This window comes from Saimiri boliviensis, chromosome 2, assembly GCF_048565385.1.
Source record: "Saimiri boliviensis isolate mSaiBol1 chromosome 2, mSaiBol1.pri, whole genome shotgun sequence".
NCBI lineage: Eukaryota > Metazoa > Chordata > Mammalia > Primates > Cebidae > Saimiri > Saimiri boliviensis.
The window spans coordinates 46,817,698-46,835,982 of NC_133450.1; the positions used below are offsets into that span (position 1 = coordinate 46,817,698).

The following is an 18,285-nucleotide window of genomic DNA, read 5'->3' on the forward strand; positions in this document are numbered from 1 at the left end:
AAGAATGAAACAGCGTTAAGTCACTTGATGCTGTTAATGCTGTGAAAGTTTCATATGTCCACCAGGGGGCACTAAATGGCTGGCTTTAAAAGATTCCTATAAATTGTTGAGTCTTGGAGGGTGAATCATGTTTTGAGCCTTCTCTGGTTTTAGTTTTCCACATTCAGTCAATTCTACTCTATCTTGTCCATTCTCTCTATTCCTATTTTCACTGCTTTCCCCATCATCACTGCAGGGGTCCTGGCAGATGTATCTGGCTTCAAACTTTTTTTGAAAAATAAAAATTCTTTTAAAAATTATTTTAAAATAAAAGATGCAGTCTTGCTATGTTGGCCAAGTTGGTCTTGAATTCTTGACCTCAAGCAATCCTCCTGCCTCGGCCTCCCAAAGTGCTAGGATTATAGGTTTAAGCCACTGTGTCCAGCCTCCAAACTTCTTATTGCCCAAAAAGCTCTGTATGATGCCACCAATAAGTACAAACGCAAGTATGGAGCTACAACTTTTTCAATCTGATCCTGATCACATTTCCCTTCCACATCCTGCCCTACATCTGATGTACTATGCATTTTAATTGTTTTATTTATTTTCGTGTATCCCTCATGCGGTTCCCTCCAGCCTGCTATGCTTATTCCAACTCATATCAAAATCATGCATATCCTTCCAAGTGTAAGCCAGGTACAACAGACATGAAGCCTTTCTTGATTTCCTAGTTAGAAGTAATTAATCATCCCTGCAGTCAGGACAAACTGTTCCTATTCCTGTTTAATATTTACTTCGTGGTACATTTGTTTCCCCACTAGAAATGCAAGCTCTTTGAGGACATGGATTGTTCCCTTTGTGTCTGCCTCACAGAGCCTGCCACTTAGTAGGTGCCCAAAAGATGTTCATTTACCATGGACTTGCCTTTCCTGTCCTGGACAAAGCAGTAACAACAATAGTGTTCCTTTTATCCTGGCCCTGCTAATTTTATCCTTATGGGAGTCAGACTTCCTATTTTGCTTAAAAGAGACTAGGTTTAGAGGAAAAAGCATAGAAAAGTTACTTTTCTTGGGCAAGCTTGGTTATTTTTGGTAGGTGAGCTCTGTCCATCTCTCCTGATCAGCTCTCTGTTAACTGAGGGATAGAAACAAGCCCAATCTCATGGGAGTTCTACAGGAAGAAAGTGAGACTGGGAGAGCCTGTGTATAAAATCTGTCTGGGGTGAGGGTCTGTGAGTCAGAGATCCTTAGAGGGCCTTTGGATGATGCAAAATAAACTGAAACAACCCAGTGCTTTTTGAGGTAGGGTTTGCCCAATCCGACATTGGCAATGGAGAAAAGAAGCAATTGGTGGGTTTTTACGATAATATTGCTGCTTTCCTTGTTTTTATTTATGGTTAACATGAGCAGCCTTTCTCAAATCATGATCACATTTTATTGTATTTTAGTAGAGATAAGGTCTCTTTATTATTTAATTATTAATATAATTTCATTATATTTTATTTTTTTGTGAAGAGGGGATCTTGCTATGTTGCCCAAGCTGGCCTCAAACTCCTGGGCTCAAGTGATCCTCCCACCTCAGCCTCCCAAAGTGCTGGGATTACAGGGATGAGCCACCGTGCCTGGTTCAGCATTCTTTTCTATGGCTGAGTAGTATTTTACTGGATATAACAAATTTTGTTTCTATCATCAACTAATGGACATTTGGGTTGTTTTCATGTTTCTTGGCTATTACAAATAGTCCTGCTACAAACAACTGTATACCTTTTTTTTTTTTTTTTTTTTTTTTTTTTTGAGATGGAGTCTCTGTCGTCAGTCTGGAGTGCAATGGTGAGATCTTGGCTCATTGCAACCTCCGACTCCCTGGTTCAAGCAATTCTCCTGCCTCAGCCTCCTGAGTAGCTGGGATTACAGGTAAGTGCCACCATGCCTAGATAAGTTTTGTATTTTTAGTAGAGACAGGATCTCACCATGTTGGCCAAGATTATCTTGATCTCCTGACCTCAGGTGATCTGCTTGCCTCAGCCTCCCAAAGTGCTGGGATTACAGGTGTGAGCCCCCACATCCGGCTACAACTGTATACGTTTTTGTGTGAACAGATGTTTTCATTTCTCTTGGGTATGGGTGTATACTTAAGAATGGAGTTGCTGGGTCATATTGTGCTATGATTTGAATGTTTGCACCCCCATCAAAATCCACATGCTGAAATCTTAACCCCCAAGGTTATGGTAATAGGAGTTGGGGACTTTTGGGAGGTTATTAGGTCATGAGGGCCAAGCCCCATGAGCTACCTTGACCTTTTACGTCATGTGAGGATACAGTAAGAAGGTACTATCTATGCACCAGGAAATGGGACCTCGCCAGACACCAAATCTGCCAGAACCTTGATGTTGGGCTTCCCAGTCTCTAGAACTGCAACAAATAAACTTCTGTGGCTTGTAAGCCACCTAGTCTACCTTATTTTGTTATAGCAGCCCAAATGAATGGACTAAGACCCATGGTAACTATCTTTAACATTTTGAGGAACTGCCAGACTGTTTTCCAAAGCAGCTGCATCATTTTACATTTTCACCAGCAACGTATGAGGCTTCTGGTCACTTTACATCTTTACCAAACTTGTTATTGTCAATCTCTGATTATAGCCATCCTAGAGGGTATGAAGAGGTATTTCATTGAGGTTTTAATTTGCATTTGTCTGATGACTCAAAGATAATTAGCTTTTCTTTTTTCTTTTTTTTTCTTTTGAAATGGAGTTTCGCTCTTGTTACCCAGGCTGGAGTGTAATGGCGTGATCTCGGCTCACCGCAACCTCTGCCTCCTGGGTTCAGGCAATTCTCCTGTCTCAGCCTCCTGAGTAGCTGGGATTACAGGCACATGCCACCATGCCCAGCTAATTTTTTGTATTTTCAGTAGAGACAGGGTTTCACCATGTTGACCGGGATGGTCTCGATCTCTTGACCTCGTGATCCACCCGCCTCCGCCTCCCAAAGCGCTGGGATTATAGGCATGAGCCACCACACCCGGCATAATTAGCTTTTCATATGCTTGCCATTTGTATATATATACATATTTTAAATTGTCTATTCAGATTATTTGCCCTTTTTCTTTTTTTGAGACAGGGTGTTACTCTGCACCCCCAGGGTAGAGTGCAGTGGCATGATTACAGCTCACCACATCCTCAACCTTTCTGAGCTCAGGTGATCTTCCTACCTCAGCTGTTTGAGTATCTGGGACTACAGGTGCATGCCACCATGCCTGGCTAGTTTTTAATTTTTCTAGAAATAAGGCCATATTGGCCAGGCTGCTCTTGAACTCCTGGGCTCAAGCAATCTGCCCGCCTAGCCTCCCAGAGTCCTGGGGTTATGGGCATGAAACACCAAGCCTGACCCCTATTTTTAAATTGGGTTGTCTTCTTGTAAGACTTCTTTTTAATTTTTTAAATTAAATTATTATTATTTTTATTTTTAGAGACCAGGGGTTGCTATGTTGCTCAGGCTAGTGTACACAGGTGAGGTACTCCAGTGTGTGCATAGCACACTCCAGTCTTGAACTCCTGGCATTAAGCAAACCTCCTGCCTCAGTCTCCCCAACAGCTGGGACTACAGGTATGCAGCACTATGCCCAGCCTTCCTTTGCTGAATCCTGAATACCAAATACTAGACTTATAATTTGCAAATATTTTCTTCCATTTTGTGGGTTGTTTCTTGGCTTTCTTGATATTGTCTTTTGACGCACAAGTCATGAAGATGTGTCTATGTTTTCTTCTGAGAGTTTTTTTTTTCTTCTTTTTTTGAAACGGAGTCTGGTTCTGTTGCCCAGGCTGGAGTGCAGTCTCCTGGAGATTGTGGTGAGCCGAGATCACACCACTGCACTCCAGCCTGGGCAACAGATTCTCTTGCCTCAGCCTCCTGCGTAGCTGGGACTACAGGTATGCATCACCATGCCCGGCTAATTTTTGTATTTTTAGTAGAGACGTGGATCTCACTATGTTGGCCAGGCTGGTCTTGAACTGCTGACCTCATGATCTGCACACCTCAGCCTCCCAAATATCTGCTGAGAGTTTTATAGTTTTAGCTCTTATGTTTAGGTCTTTAATCCATTTTGAGTTTATTGATTTTTTAAATATTTATTTATATTTTGAGACAGAGTCTCACTCTGTCACCCAGGCTGGAGTGCTGTAGTGCAGTCTCAGCTCACTGCAACCTCTGCCCACTGGGTTCAAGCAATTTTCATGCCTCAGCCTCCCAAGAAGCTGGGATTCCAGGCATGTGCCACCATGCCTGGCTAATTTTTGTATTTTTAGTAGAGACAAGGTTTCACCAAGTTGGCCAGGCTGGTCTTGAACTCCTGACAAGTGGTCTACCTGCCTCAGCCTCCTGAAGTGCTGGATCACAGACGTGAGCCACTGCACCCGCCCTTGAATTTATTTTTGTGTATGGTATAAGCCTGGGGCCTGATTTTCTTCTTTTGCATGTGGATATCCAGTTGTCCCTGTACCATTTGTTAAAAAGACTTCTTTCCCCATTAAATGGTCTTGGTCCCCTTTTTGTAAATCAATTAACCAGTCTCCAAACTCTCAATTCCATTCCATTGATTTTCTTGTTTATCCTTATGGCGGTACCACACTGTCTATATGTACTGTAGCTTTGTAATGAATTGTGAACTTGTAGAAGTGTGAGTCTTCCAATTTTCCTGTTTTTCAAGATTGTTTGGCTACTCTGGGTCTTTTGCATTTCCATATCAATTTTAGAATCAGCTTATCTAAATCTGCAAAAAGATACCTGGGACTTTAATAGTAATTACATTAAATCTGTAGATCAATTTAGGGAGTACTGCCATCTTAATAATATATATACATGTATATATTTTATTTATTTATTTTTAAGACGAAGTCTTACTCTGTCACCCAGGCTGGAGTGCAATGGCATTGTCTCAGCTCAGTGCAACCTCTGCCTCCTGGATTCAAGTGATTCTCCTGCCTCAGCCTCCAGAGTAGCTGGGATTACAGGCACCTGCCACCACGCTTGACTAAGTTTTGTGTTTTTAGAAGGAGTTTCACCATGTTGGCCATGCTGGTCTTGAACTCCTGACCTCAAGTGGCCTGCCTTGGCATTCCAAAGTGCTGGTATTACAGGCGTGTACTACCACACCCTGGCCCATCTTAACAATATTAAGTTTTCCAATCCATGAACACAGGATCTCTTTATTTTTTTAGGTCTTTCATTTCTTTCAATGGTGTTCCATAGTTTTCAGTGTACAAGTCTTGCACTTGTTTTGTTAAATTTATTCCTAAGTATTTTGGAATTTTTTTTTTTTTTGCTATTGTAAATAAAATTGTTTTCTTAATTTCATTCTCAGATTTTTAAAATTGCTATTGTATAGAAGTACAATTGATATTTTATATTGATTTATTTTTTCTTAATTTATTTTTAGAGACAGAGTCTCTCTGTCACGGAGGTGGGAGTTTGATGGTACATTCATAGCTCACTGCAGCTTCTAACTCCTGGGTTCAGGTAATTGTGCCACCTCAGCATCCTGAGTAGCTGCGACTACAGGTGGTACATCCCCACACCTGGCTAATTTAAATTTTTTTTTTTTTTTTTTTTTTTTTTGAGATGGAGTTTTGCTCTTGTTACCCAGGCTGGAGTGCAATGGCGTGCGTAATCTCGGCTCACCGCAACCTCCGCCTCCTGGGTTCAGGCAATTCTCCTGCCTCAGCCTCCTGAGTAGCTTGGATTACAGGCATGTGCCACCATGCCCTGCTACTTTTTTGTATTTTTAGTAGAGACAGGGTTTCACCACGTTAACCAGGATGGTCTCGATCTCTTGACCTTGTGATCCACCCGCCTCAGTCTCCCAAAGTGCTGGGATTACAGGCTTAAGTCACTGCGCCTGGCAATTTTTTTTTTTTTTTTAATAGAGATTCGGTCTTGCCGTCTTGCCCAGGCTGGGCTCAAACTCTTGGTCTCAAGTGATCCTCCCACCTCAGTTTCCCAAAGGGCTGTGATTACAGGTGTGAGCCACTTTTCTCAGCCATATTAATTTGTATCTTGCAAGTTCATATCGGCAAGGTTGTATCTTGTAACCTTGCTGTACATACTTATTTTCAATATTTTTTTGTGAATTCCTTGGCATTTTCTCTATATAAGATCATGTCATCTGCAAATATAAAAGGTTTATTTCTTCCTTTCCATCTGTGTGCCTTTTATTTCATTTTCTTTTTTTTAAATTTTTTTTTTTTTTTTGAGATGGAATCTCACTCTGTTGCCAGGCTGGAGTGCAGTGGCACAATCTGGGCTGCAACCTCTGCCTCCTGGGTTCAAACGATTCTCATGCCTCAGCCTCCCAAGTAGCTGGGATTATAAGTACGCACCACCATGCCCAGCTAATTTTTGTATTTTTAGTAGAGATGGTCTCAATCTCTTGACCTCATCATCCACCTGCCTTGGCCTCCCAGAGTGCTGGGATTATAGGCGTGAGCCACCATACCTGGACCATTTTCTTTATTTATTTCCCTGGCTGGAACCTCTAGTACAGTGTTGAATAAAAGTGGCAAGAGCAGACATCCCTATCTTGTTCCTGATATTAGGGGAAAAGCTTTCAGTCTTTCACTGAATATGTTAGCTATGGGCTTTTCATAGGTGTCCTTTATTCATGGGTGTTTGAAATAAACACTGTTCTCCAAGCACACCGTGTCATGTTATACCTCTAGGCTTTGCAAACATTTGCTGAAAGAATAAACAAACAATACTGAACTTTTGGAATATCTACCATGTGTCACACATGGGTGTTTCTAAGTTGAATAAGACACAGTTCCTGTACTCAAGGAGTTGTAAACCAAAAATAAAATTTGAAGGCCCCCCTCATGTACATCTGAATGGACTTCTTCCTTGCCTAGGGCACTCCAAAATTTAACCTGAAGTACTGTTGCAGACTGTGATGGGAAGTGGGGGTCCAACATGCCTCATTATACCCCTCTGGCATTAACATCAACACAAATTTTAAGTCTGATAAGAAACATTTACAATCTATTTTCTCTGAAGCTTTCTGGAGGCTTCATCTTCATGATAAAACCTAGGTATGCAAACGCCTTTATCTTAATCAAAACATTCCTTTCTACTGATACTTTTTCAAGCAATTGGCAATCAAAATATGTTTAAATCTAACTATGGCCTGGGAAGCCCCCGGCCCCACCTTTGAATTGTCCTGCCCTTTCAGATCCAACCATTGCAAATCCTACATGAACTTATTGGTGTATTATGTCTCCCTAAAATGTGTAAAGCAAGATGTACTCCGACCACCTTGGGCACGGGTTCTCAGGACCTCCTGAGGCTGTATCCTTAGTCTTGGCAAAATAAACTTTCTAAGTTGATTGAGACTTGTCTCAGATCCTTTTTGGTTTACGAATTGGTGACCACAAAGGGAGTCTGAGCCCTGACCTCTGACAAATCTTTATCAATGCTTGGTACCAACTTGAGCTATCTTTATGACTCAAATCAATAGGACAATTTGCTGAGGCTTGGGAACTCCCCTTTCTCCAGAGAATCCCCAATCTCTCAAAATCTGGTTGAGATCTAAAGTTTATTTTGCTGTACAACTCCTTTTCCGGAGTTTTACTTGCTTCCAACAAGGAAGGCAAGCTTTCCTGCTTCTGTGACGTTGGAAGGAAGGTAACTCCTTTTTAGAGTTTTAGCTAATTTCTTTTCTTTTTTTTTTTTTTTTTTTTGAGATGGAGTTTTGCTCTTGTCACCCAGGCTGGAGTGCAACGGCACAATCTCAGCTCACTTCAACCTCCGCCTCCTGGGTTCAAACAATTCTTCTCCCTCAGCCTCCCGAGTAGCTGGAATTACAGGCACCTGCCACCATGCCCGGCTAAATTTTTTGTATTTTTTTTAAGTAGAGATGGGGTTTCACCTGTTGGTCAGGCTGGTCTTAAATTCCTGACCTCAGGTGATCCACCCACTTCAGCCTCCCAAACTGCTGGGATTACAGGCGTGAGCCACCGCGCCCAGCAAGTTATTTAGCTAATTTCTAACAGAGAAGGCATGTTTGAATTTCTTTCTGCTTCTTGGATGGTGGAGAGTAGACTTCGACTTGAGACCCATTTTTAGGTAAGAAGCTGATTTGGTCTTTCTTTCATTTTTTCTTTCTTTGTCTTGAAATTTGCCCATAATGACTAAAGGTTAAAACTGACAACAGCTGGTCTTAATTTCTCCTTACCATTACAGCACTAACTGATCATATTTTTGGTTTTGTTTGCTGTCATCCAGTCTTTCTCCCTTTGGATTTGACCAACTCTACCTGTCTTGGTCAAATCCTAATGAGAATTCCTAATTGTGGAAACAAGACCTCTGAATAAGCTAAAATTTCTCACAGCTATAAAAACAAAAAAAACCCATGGACTTAGTTTGTATTTGCTCTTTTCTTCCACCTTATTCCTTCCCCTTCGCCATCTTCAGTACCAAGAAAAAATCGATAGAAGTCCTCTATTGACTGGAATTCCTCAAATAACTCAAAACAAAGGTGCCACTCATCCCTTTTGGAGTGTTCTGTTTTCTTTTTGGAGTTTCAAGAGTCATAGGCAGATTCTTCTTCGGTCTAAACTTCTGCTCTCCTGTGTTGCATTACCTGAGCTCTTTGGCTTTCGGGGATACCAAAGATTGTCTTGCATTGTGTGAGGATTTGAGCTTGGTGTGTATAATGACCGACGAGAGCTACAGAGTTAGGGGTGACTGAGAATAGTTTACAGAAAGTGGTCTTAGATTTGTTTTTCCTTCTGGGAAGATGTTTTTTAAAATTCTAATTCCAGTTTGGAAGTACACTTTTGAAAGTGTCTTCTCCATTGCCTTTCCTCCTGGAATTAATCTTGATTGGCTGCTCTGTGCATATGTAGGAGGAAGTGAACTGTCCTTTTCATAGATAAATGAGAGACTGAGTTTCCACAGCTTCAGAGAGAAAGGGCATTTTGCACTTCCCAGTCAAAAGGTGCCCCTGAGTGACAGGGGGCTGAGTGGGAATGTCAGGGGGTTGACCCCCCCACGATGTGCAGTGGCCCTACAGGGAACTTCAAACAAAATTAGTTTAAAAAGGCTAATCCAGGAAGCGCATATAGGAGCTGGTCACCCCATGCTTTCAGCCCTCCTAGAGGTGCTAGACCTCCAGACAGAGAAACTGAGTCACACTGTGTGTGACACACTGTGGAGTCCCACCCACAACCAGCACACTTTGCCCTACTCTACCAATTTCTAGACCACAGCTCAGTTCCTTGTTTTTAAAAAAATTTTTTTTTCTTGAGACGGACTTTCATTCTTGTTGCCCAAGATGGAGTGCAATGGCATGATCTCAGCTCACTGCAACCTCCGCCTCCCAGGTTGAAGCAATTCTCCTGCCTTAGTCTCCCGAGTAACTGGTATTACAGGCACCTGTCACCACACCTGGCTAATTTTTGTATTTTTTAGAAGAGATGGGGTTTCACCATATTGGTCTGGCTGGTCCCAAACTCCTGACCTCACGCAATCTGCCCACCTCGGCCTCCCGAAGTATTGGGATTATAGGCGTGAGCCATCGCACCCAGCTCAGTTCCTTCTTTTAAGAAAAAATGTGGGCAATTAATCATCTAGGAATCAGGACTAACAAGGAGAATGATCCCTCTCAGGCACCTTGTTTGGTTTTACAACCCTCTACTCGCAAGTGGTGGTGTAAGTAGAATGAAACACCAGGTTTTCTAATACCCCAGCTGGTTACACATTGGGTCTGCTCTTGTGTACATTTTAAATTGATGGGCAAATCACCTCAAGGAGAATTCAGAGCCTGCAGGTCAATCTCCAACTATAAAGTTCTGAAGGTCTCTATTTCTCAACTTTCTTTCTTTTTCTTTTTCTTTTTTAATTCCGTCCCCATGGAGACTGCCAAAAATTGCCAATGCCAACTATATTTCAGGTCGTCATGGCAGGGCATTGGGAAAAGTTTTCAATTAGCGCCTCGGATAAACCTCACTGGCTACAATACTGCCACTGCGCAAAGCTATTTCTCTGCTTTCTTTTCTGCCTGCTTTAAGTCTGTTGTTATTTTTCTACTGAGACAAATTCTGTTTCTATCCAGCCATTTCTTTTGTTACTGTTTTTGTAAACCAGTGAGTTTGTATTAATATCTCATGGCTAATGTTCTGAAGTAAAACCTATAGGATCTTTGGTTGTATAAGTGTATATGTGTGTTTCTGTGTACATACATGCATTCTGTTGTGTCTTGGGCCACAGGTAACAAACAGGCTACCAGTTAAAGAGTATCTATAGGCCAGGCATGGTGGCTCACGCCTGTAATCCCAGCACTTCGGGAGGCAAAGGTGGGTGGATCACAAGGTCAGGAGTTTGAGACCAGCCTGGCCAACATGGTGAAACCCTATCTCTACTAAAAATACCAAAAAAAAAAAAAAAATTAGCCAGGCGTGGTGGGGCACACCTGTACTCCCAGCTACTTGGGAGGCTGAGGCAAAAGAATCTCCTGAACTCAGGAGGTGGAGGTTGTGGAGATCTTGAGATTGTGCCACTGCACTCCAGCCTGGGCCACAGAGTAAGACTGTCTCCAAAAAAATAAAAATAAAATAAGAAGAGTATTTATAAATAATAAGCCCAAATGCATTTCAAGTTTATATGACTTAAGTAAAATCTTTAATAAGCTAGCTTTAAAATTATTGGTAAAGTAATATTATAAATGTTTTAAGAATTGTCAGGCTGGGCGCGGTGGCTCACGCCTGTAATCCCAGCACTTTGGGAGGCTGAGACGGGTGGATCACGAGGTCAAGAGATCGAGACCATCCTGGTCAACATGGTGAAACCCCGTCTCTACTAAAAATACAAAAATTAGCTGGGCATGGTGGCGCATGCCTGTAGTCCCAGCTACTCAGGAGGCTGAGGCAGGAGAATTGCCTGAACCCAGGAGACGGAGGTTGTGGTGAGCCGAGATCATGCCATTGCACTCCAGCCTGGGTAACAAGAGCGAGACTCCATCTCAAAAAAAAAAAAAAAAAGAATTGTGAGCATACATTTTTATTTACATTTATTAATCAAGTGATTTCATACTTTGCTGAATACCATAAGGTGTCAAAATTTGGCATAAGGGTTATAAAACTATAAACCCAGAAAAAAACCCATAATTTTTGCTTGTGTAGTTTTTAATAAAAAAGACATTAATATTGTTGATTTAATGAAAACAGATAAATCTTGACTTATTGGTAAAATAACCATATATTTAATCTTAAGGTACTTACTTAGGTAATCACCTGAAATTCACAGGCTGTAAAAATGGTTGACAGGGAAATAAATTTAAATCATGATTATCACAATTTTCATAAATAATCTAGGTGTTGTAGTCCATTTTCACATTGCTATAAAGAACTATCCAAGGATGGGTAATCTATAAAGGAGAGAGTTCTGCAGTTCGACTCACAGTTTAGCATGGCTGGGGAGGCCTCAGGAAACTTACAATGAAGGCAGAAGGCAAAGAGGAAGCAAGGCATCTTCTTCATAAGGCAGCAGAAGGGAGAACTAATGCAGGAGGAACTACCAAACACATAAAATGATCAAATCTCATGAGAACTCACTCACTGTCAGGAGAACAGCCTGGGTAAACCACTCTCATGATTCAATTCTCCACCAGGTCTCTCCTTTGACACATGGGGATTATGGGGATTATATATCAAGATGAGATTTGGTGGGGACACAAGCCTAACCATATCATTTGGTAAACTATTAAAATAATTAGGTAAATGTAATAGAATAAATATTTGTAAACAGGCTTGTCATAAATTAGAATCTAAAGTTAAATATTTCATTAAGTGATTTCATTAAATGGGTATTTTTCAATAAAAAATTGTAAGGAAACATTTTTTCTAAAAAATATGTTCTTATTAAAAGGTGGGTAATTGTTTTTTTTTGTTTTTTGTTTTTTTTGTTTTTTTTTTGAGATGGAGTCTCACTCTGTCATCCAGGTTGGAGTGCAGTGGCGTGATCTCAGCTCATTGCAACCTCTGCCTCCTGGGTTCAAGCAATTCTCCTGCCTCAGCCTCCAAAGTAGCTGGAACTATGCTTGGCTACTTTTTTGTATTTTTAGTAAAGACAAGGTTTCACCACTTTAGTCAGGATGGTCTTGACCTCCTGACCTCATGATCCACCTGCCTCCACATCCCAAAGTGGTGGGATTACAGGCGTGAGCCACCGTGCTCAGCCAAAAAGTGGATAATATTTGTCTATTCAAAGCTTATTTAATGATTATGTGTAAAACAAGGTAAAAGGAACCAGGAAATAAGAGAGATGCAAAGAAAGTTATAGAAGTAAAGAGGTATTTTTGGTAAGAAAGCTTAGAAGAATTTTATATGAGAAAGAGTCTTGTATGGTGAATTTTTGTTCTAAAATAAAATGACTGGGTTGTTCAAGAAAGAGGAATATTTAGGACAAGCCAAAAGTTCAAGCATGTTGTAAATGGTCTAAGTTGTAATAAGGTTAGTAAAAAAGGAATTTATAAAAATGCAATAAATTGGCTGTAATTAAAGGAAATTATAGTAAATAGTTTTTCTAAAAATTGAACTTCAATATTAAAAATATGCTATTACAAACTAAAGAATTGGTTAAAACAAGATTTCATTTAAAATAGAGTTACTTAATATGATATGGTTAGGCTTTGTGCCCCATTTTCATCTTGAATTTTAATTCCCAGATGTTGAGGGAGAGACCTGGTGGGAGATGATTGGATCATGGGAGCAGTTTCCCAAATGCTTTTCTTGTTTTTTTGTTTTGTTTTGTTTTTGAGATGAAGTCTTGCTCTTGTCCCCCAGCCTGGACAGAGTGAGACTGCAATGGTGCAATCTCAGTTCTCTGCAACCTCCACCTCCCAGGTTCAAGTGATTCTCCTGCCTCAGCCTCCCAAGTAGCTGGGATTATAGGCACCTGCCACCATGCCAGGCTAATTTTTTGTATTTTTAGTAGAGACTGGGTTTCACCATGTTGGCCATGCTGGTCTCAAACTCCTGACCTCAGGTGATCCACCCACCTCAGCCTCCCAAAGTTCTGGGATTACAGGGATTACAGGCATGAACCACCATGCTCGGCCCATGCTGTTCTTGTGAAAGTGAAGGAGTTCTCAGGAGATCTGATGATTTTATAAATGGCAGATTCCCCTGGGCTTTTCATGCTCTCTCTCTTGCCAGCTGCCATTTAAGACATACCTACTTTCCTTTCCACCATGATTATGAGTTTCCTGAGGCCTCTCCAGCCATGCAGAACTGTGAGTTGATTAAATCTCTTTTCTTTAAAATTACCCAGTCTTTGGCAATTCGTTAATGAGCAGTGTGAAAATGAACTAATACACAATGTAAGAAGTTTTTAATTTTTAAATTCTATAGTCTATTTTTTTCTTTCTTTTTTATTATTATTATTATTATTATTATTATTTTGGAGATGGAGTTTCACTCTTGTTGCCCACACTGGAGTTCAATGGCTTCAATGGCATGATCTCTGCTCACTGCAACCTCTGTCTCCTGGGTTCAAGTGATTCTCCTGCCTCAGCCTCCAGAGTAGCTTGGATTACAGGCATGCACCACCGTATTTGGCTGATTTTGTATTTTTAGTAGAGACAGGATTTCACCATGTTGGCCAGGCTGGTCTCAAACTCCTGACCTCATGATCTCAGCCTCCCAAAGTGCTGGGATTACAGGAGTGAGCCACAGTGCCTGGCCTTAAATTCTATAATCTATTTCTTTTTGAAATTATTCAGATCGATATCTCAGAAGCTATATATTGCTATTTCAGCATCTTCTCTCTTTTGAAAAGGCCTGGGATGGCAACTCTCTCCTTTAACTTTGGTTGTAACTTTTAAAATTAATAGTCTAAAAGTAAGGGAGATAATTTTTGAAAATGGACAAATGAAAAATCATTTGGGTCTGCTTTTGTCTGCGTGTCTGTTATATCTGTATGTTTACATGTGTCATGAGGAAGTGATATTTCACTGTTAAACTAAACTGTATGAAAGAGTTCTAATCATTTGACTTAAAGAAAACTAACAGCTTATCAGACTGATAGAAACTAGCTCAGATCCCCTTCAATTTATGACTTTGTAATCTTTGGTAAGATTAATTTGGTAAATTTAATCTTAAAATTCTCTGCAGCCATTTATAATCTTAAAGTCATGTTATGTTAAATTAAGTAATCTTAGGTTTTTTGTTTTTGTTTTTTTTTTTCCACTGGGAGTTTGGATTACTAAGAGTTTAATAGAGGACTACAAAAGGTGTTTTCGGTGAAGTTGATAAAACACAAGGGTGGGCCGGGTGCAGTGGCTCATGTCTGTAATCCTAGCACTTTGGGAGGCCAAGGCAGGTGGATCATGAGGTCAAGAGATAGAGACCATTCTGGTGAAATCCCGTCTCTACTAAAAATACAAAAATTAGCTGGGCATGGTGGCGTGCACCTGTAGTCCCAGCTACTTGGGAGGCTGAGGCTGGGGAATCTCTTGAACCCAGGAAGCAGAGGTTGCAGTGAGCTGAGATGGAGCCACTGCACTCCAGCCTAGGTGACATAGTGAGACTCCATCTCAAAAAAAAAACCAAAACACACACACACACACACACACACACACACACACACACACACACAAGGATGTGGCTCTTGCTAAAGAAAATATAATTTTTCTAGTTAGGAAACCATTTAAGAGTCACTTTAAGATAAAGGAAAAATTACAGAGATAAAACTAAATGGATAAAATGAGAAAAATTAAGGCAGGGCAATAAAAGTTACCTCTGAGACCTGTGGTTACAGAGAAAATAGTCAATGTGAGGGAAGGGCAAAACCAGGTAACTGCTAAACCATAAGGTATAATGTAAAGGAATTGTTCCATTTTGTAGGTTAGTGTCATCAACTTCTTGAGAAACTTTTATTATAATGGATAGCAAAAATATTATATAGCTACGTTTAGGACAAATCCTTAATTTTAAATCCTACAGAAGGAAAGAGCTTGTTTGGGTTGATGTAAAACCCACAGCTCACTATTAAACAATCACTGATAGGCTGGGCCTGGTGGTTCATGCCTGTAGTCCCAACACTTTGGGAGGCCAAAGTGGGCAGATGACCTGAGGTTGGGAGTTCGAGACCAGTCTGACCAACATGGAGAAACCCCGTCTCTACAAAAAGTACAAAATTAGCTGGGCGTGGTGGTGCACGCCTGTAGCCTCAGCTGCTTGGGAGGTTGAGGCAGGAGAATTGCTTGAACCTGGGAGGCGGAGGTTATGGTGAGCTGAGATTGTACCATTGCACTCCAGTCTGGGCAACAAGAGCAAAATTCCATCTCAAAAGAAAAAAAAAATCACTGATAAGTACATATGATCCAAATGTACAGAATATTATTCCTGAGAGAACAGCCAGCATAGTGGCCACTGTGAGATCCATTTTCCCTGTAAGATCCATTTTCCTTGCCTGACTGCCCTCTAAAATACCAAGTGGAGCATCCTAGATGAAGCACTTAATATGCGTCATGTGTGAGACATGTGGGACTGGCTTTCTGATGACCAAGACATTCTCCCACTGAATATGCCTATTACCCAGGTCATGGTAAATCTGGGGATTAAGGGAGCCCGTTTTTACATGGGTACCCCTCCCACAGAATCCTGCAACCGTTTGAGAGGCCTTATCAAATTTGCTGTCCCTCCCTCATGGGACAGAAAACATTGGGGTAATTAACAAAAAAAGAAAAAAAAAATGAGAAAGGAAAAACAGAGTCGAAGGACTCTCCCTAGAAGGGGTGATGAAAATATCACCCTTTGGCCAGGCATGGTGGCTCATTCTTGTAATCCCAGCACTTTGGGAGGCCAAGGCAGGCGGATCACAAGGTCAGGAATTTGAGACCAGCCTGGCCAATATGGTGAAACCCAGTCTCTACTAGAAATACAAAAATTAGCTGGGTGTGGTGGTGCATGCCTGTAGTCCCAGCTACTCAGGAGGCTGAGGCAAGAGAATTGCTTAAACCTGAGAGGCAGAGGTTACTGTGAGCCGAGATCGCGCCACTGCACTCCAGCCTGAGTGACAGAGCAAGACACCTTCTCAAAGGGGAAAAAAAAAAAATATCACCCTTTTTGATGGTTATTTACTATTTGCCCCAGATTGGAAAATTAAAAAAAAAAAAATCAAAAGACAAAGGTTATCATGAGAAAGCTGACATTGCCTGGGGCAATGTTGAGGCAAATTAGGATAAAAAATTGGCAGAAGAGCCTGAGTCCCTTGGCTTAACTCCCTGCTGGGAACCCAAGCCTTTTTTAACCAGAAAAGGTAAAAGGATCAGGGGGTAGAAAAGAAAAGTTCTTGAGACCAGGACATAAAAATGTGCTGGTTGATAGGATTATGAAATTTGAGATGTTTACATGAACAGGCTTTATGTAAGACAGTTGTAACTCCTTTACCTAAGTGTCTTATGAAAATGGGTGTTGTCTGGGAGGTGGAGGTTGCAAGGTTGCAGTGAACCGAGATCTTGCCATTGCACTCCAGCCTGGGCAAGGAGCGAAACTATGTCTAAAAAGAGCAGATTTACATGCCTTCAGTTTTATGGTATTGATGAGGAAAATATCCCTCAGTTAGCTACACTGCACTCAGTGCCACTGCACTCCAGCCTGGGCAACAGAGTGAGACTCTGTCTCAGGGAAAAAAAAAAAAAAAAAAAATTTCCTGCTTCCTGTAGAATTAGAATAATTATTGAGAGGAGAATAGGATAAAGATACCTTGTGACTCACCCAGCCTCCAGGGTATAATACTCCTGTTATAAGTTGTGCAGATAGATACATATTAAAAAAATTTTTTTGAACAATGCTTATGTTTTGTATAGCTAATTGCTATAAATCTTTAACTAAAACCAAGATTATAGTAGCTCAATGCATAGAAGTTTAAAAATGAGTCAATTTTGTAAGCTCACCTTTGGCTTTTTGTTTGTTCACTTTCTACTTAGAAGAAAAAAATAATTTTAAGGGGCAATGAATGCTTGTCCATGTCCATTCCTGTCTGGCCTAGAGCAATTAATTGGCTGTAAGTCTTGTTGACTGTAAATCCCTTGGCCACATGGAGTCCCACTGAGGGACAGGATGGATGTGGGGCAGGCAGCCATGTCACCCAGGCAATGCTATGGAACGAAATTAAAATTTGGTGGCCGTTGATGTTGTCTCTGGCAAATCTTGGCCAGAAGGGGGAGAATGTAAACTAAAAATAAAATTCGAAGGCCTCACCATCCACCCTGCAACCATCTGAATAGACTCCCCCCTCAGCCAGGGCACTCTAAAATTTAACCTGAAAGGCTGGTGGAGGTCATGACGGGAAGCATGCCTCATATCTATATCCCTCCAGCATTGACATCAACACAAACCTTAAGTCTGATAAGAAACATTTACAATCTATGTTCTCTGAAGCCTTCATCTTCATGATAAAATCTAGGTCTCCAAAACCCCTCATCTTAACCCAAACATTCCTTTCTGCTGACGATTACTCCTTTAACCAATTGCCAATCAGAATATGTTTAAATCTAACTGTGGCCTGGAAGCCCCTGGCCCCGCCTTTGAGTTGTCCCACCAGATCCAACCATTGTAAATCCTACATGTTCTGATTGATGTATTATGTCTTTTAAAAATATATAAAAGCAAGCTGTGCTTTGACCACTTCGGGCACGTGTCCTCAGGACCTCCTGAGACTGTGTCACGGGTATATCCTTAACCTTAGCAAAATAAACTTAGTAAATTTATTGAAACTTGTCCCAGATACTTTCTGGTTTACACAGCTTACACCTAGTGGGGGTAGTTTAAGAGACACTTAGGGCCGGGCGCGGTGGCTCAAGCCTGTAATCCCAGCACTTTGGGAGGCCGAGGCGGGTAGATCACGAGGTCAAGAGATCGAGACCATCCTGGTCAACATGGTGAAACCCCATTTCTACTAAAAATACAAAAAAAATAGCTGGGCATGGTGGTGCGTGCCTGTAATCCCAGCTACTCAGGAGGCTGAGGCAGGAGAATTGCCTGAACCCAGGAGGCGGAGGTTGCGGTGAGCCGAGATCGCGCCATTGCACTCCAGCCTGGGTAACAAGAGCGAAACTCCGTCTCAAAAAAAAAAAAAAAAAAAAAGAGACACTTAGGATACATTATCTTGTTTAATCCTCATAGCAACTGTTAAAGGAAGTTGGAAGCTAAGAAATTTGCCCAAAGGGGTAAAGCCAGGTCAGGTGTGGTTTAAGAGGCAGGCTCTGGCATTGAGGTAAAAGTCTCAGTTTTCTGCTGCCACCTTCCAGAGAGCCA

The 18,285-nt window shown here is 41.2% G+C and overlaps 1 protein-coding gene and 1 pseudogene across 1 annotated transcript in view; both read right to left on the bottom strand.

Moving 5' to 3' along the window:
* LOC101027939 (myosin-6) overlaps positions 1-18,285 on the bottom strand; it is a 251,421-nt gene that overhangs the window by 169,443 nt on the left and 63,693 nt on the right. The gene's annotated exons all lie outside the window — the stretch shown is intronic.
* LOC120364051 (U4 spliceosomal RNA) lies at positions 9,872-10,003 on the bottom strand (annotated as a pseudogene).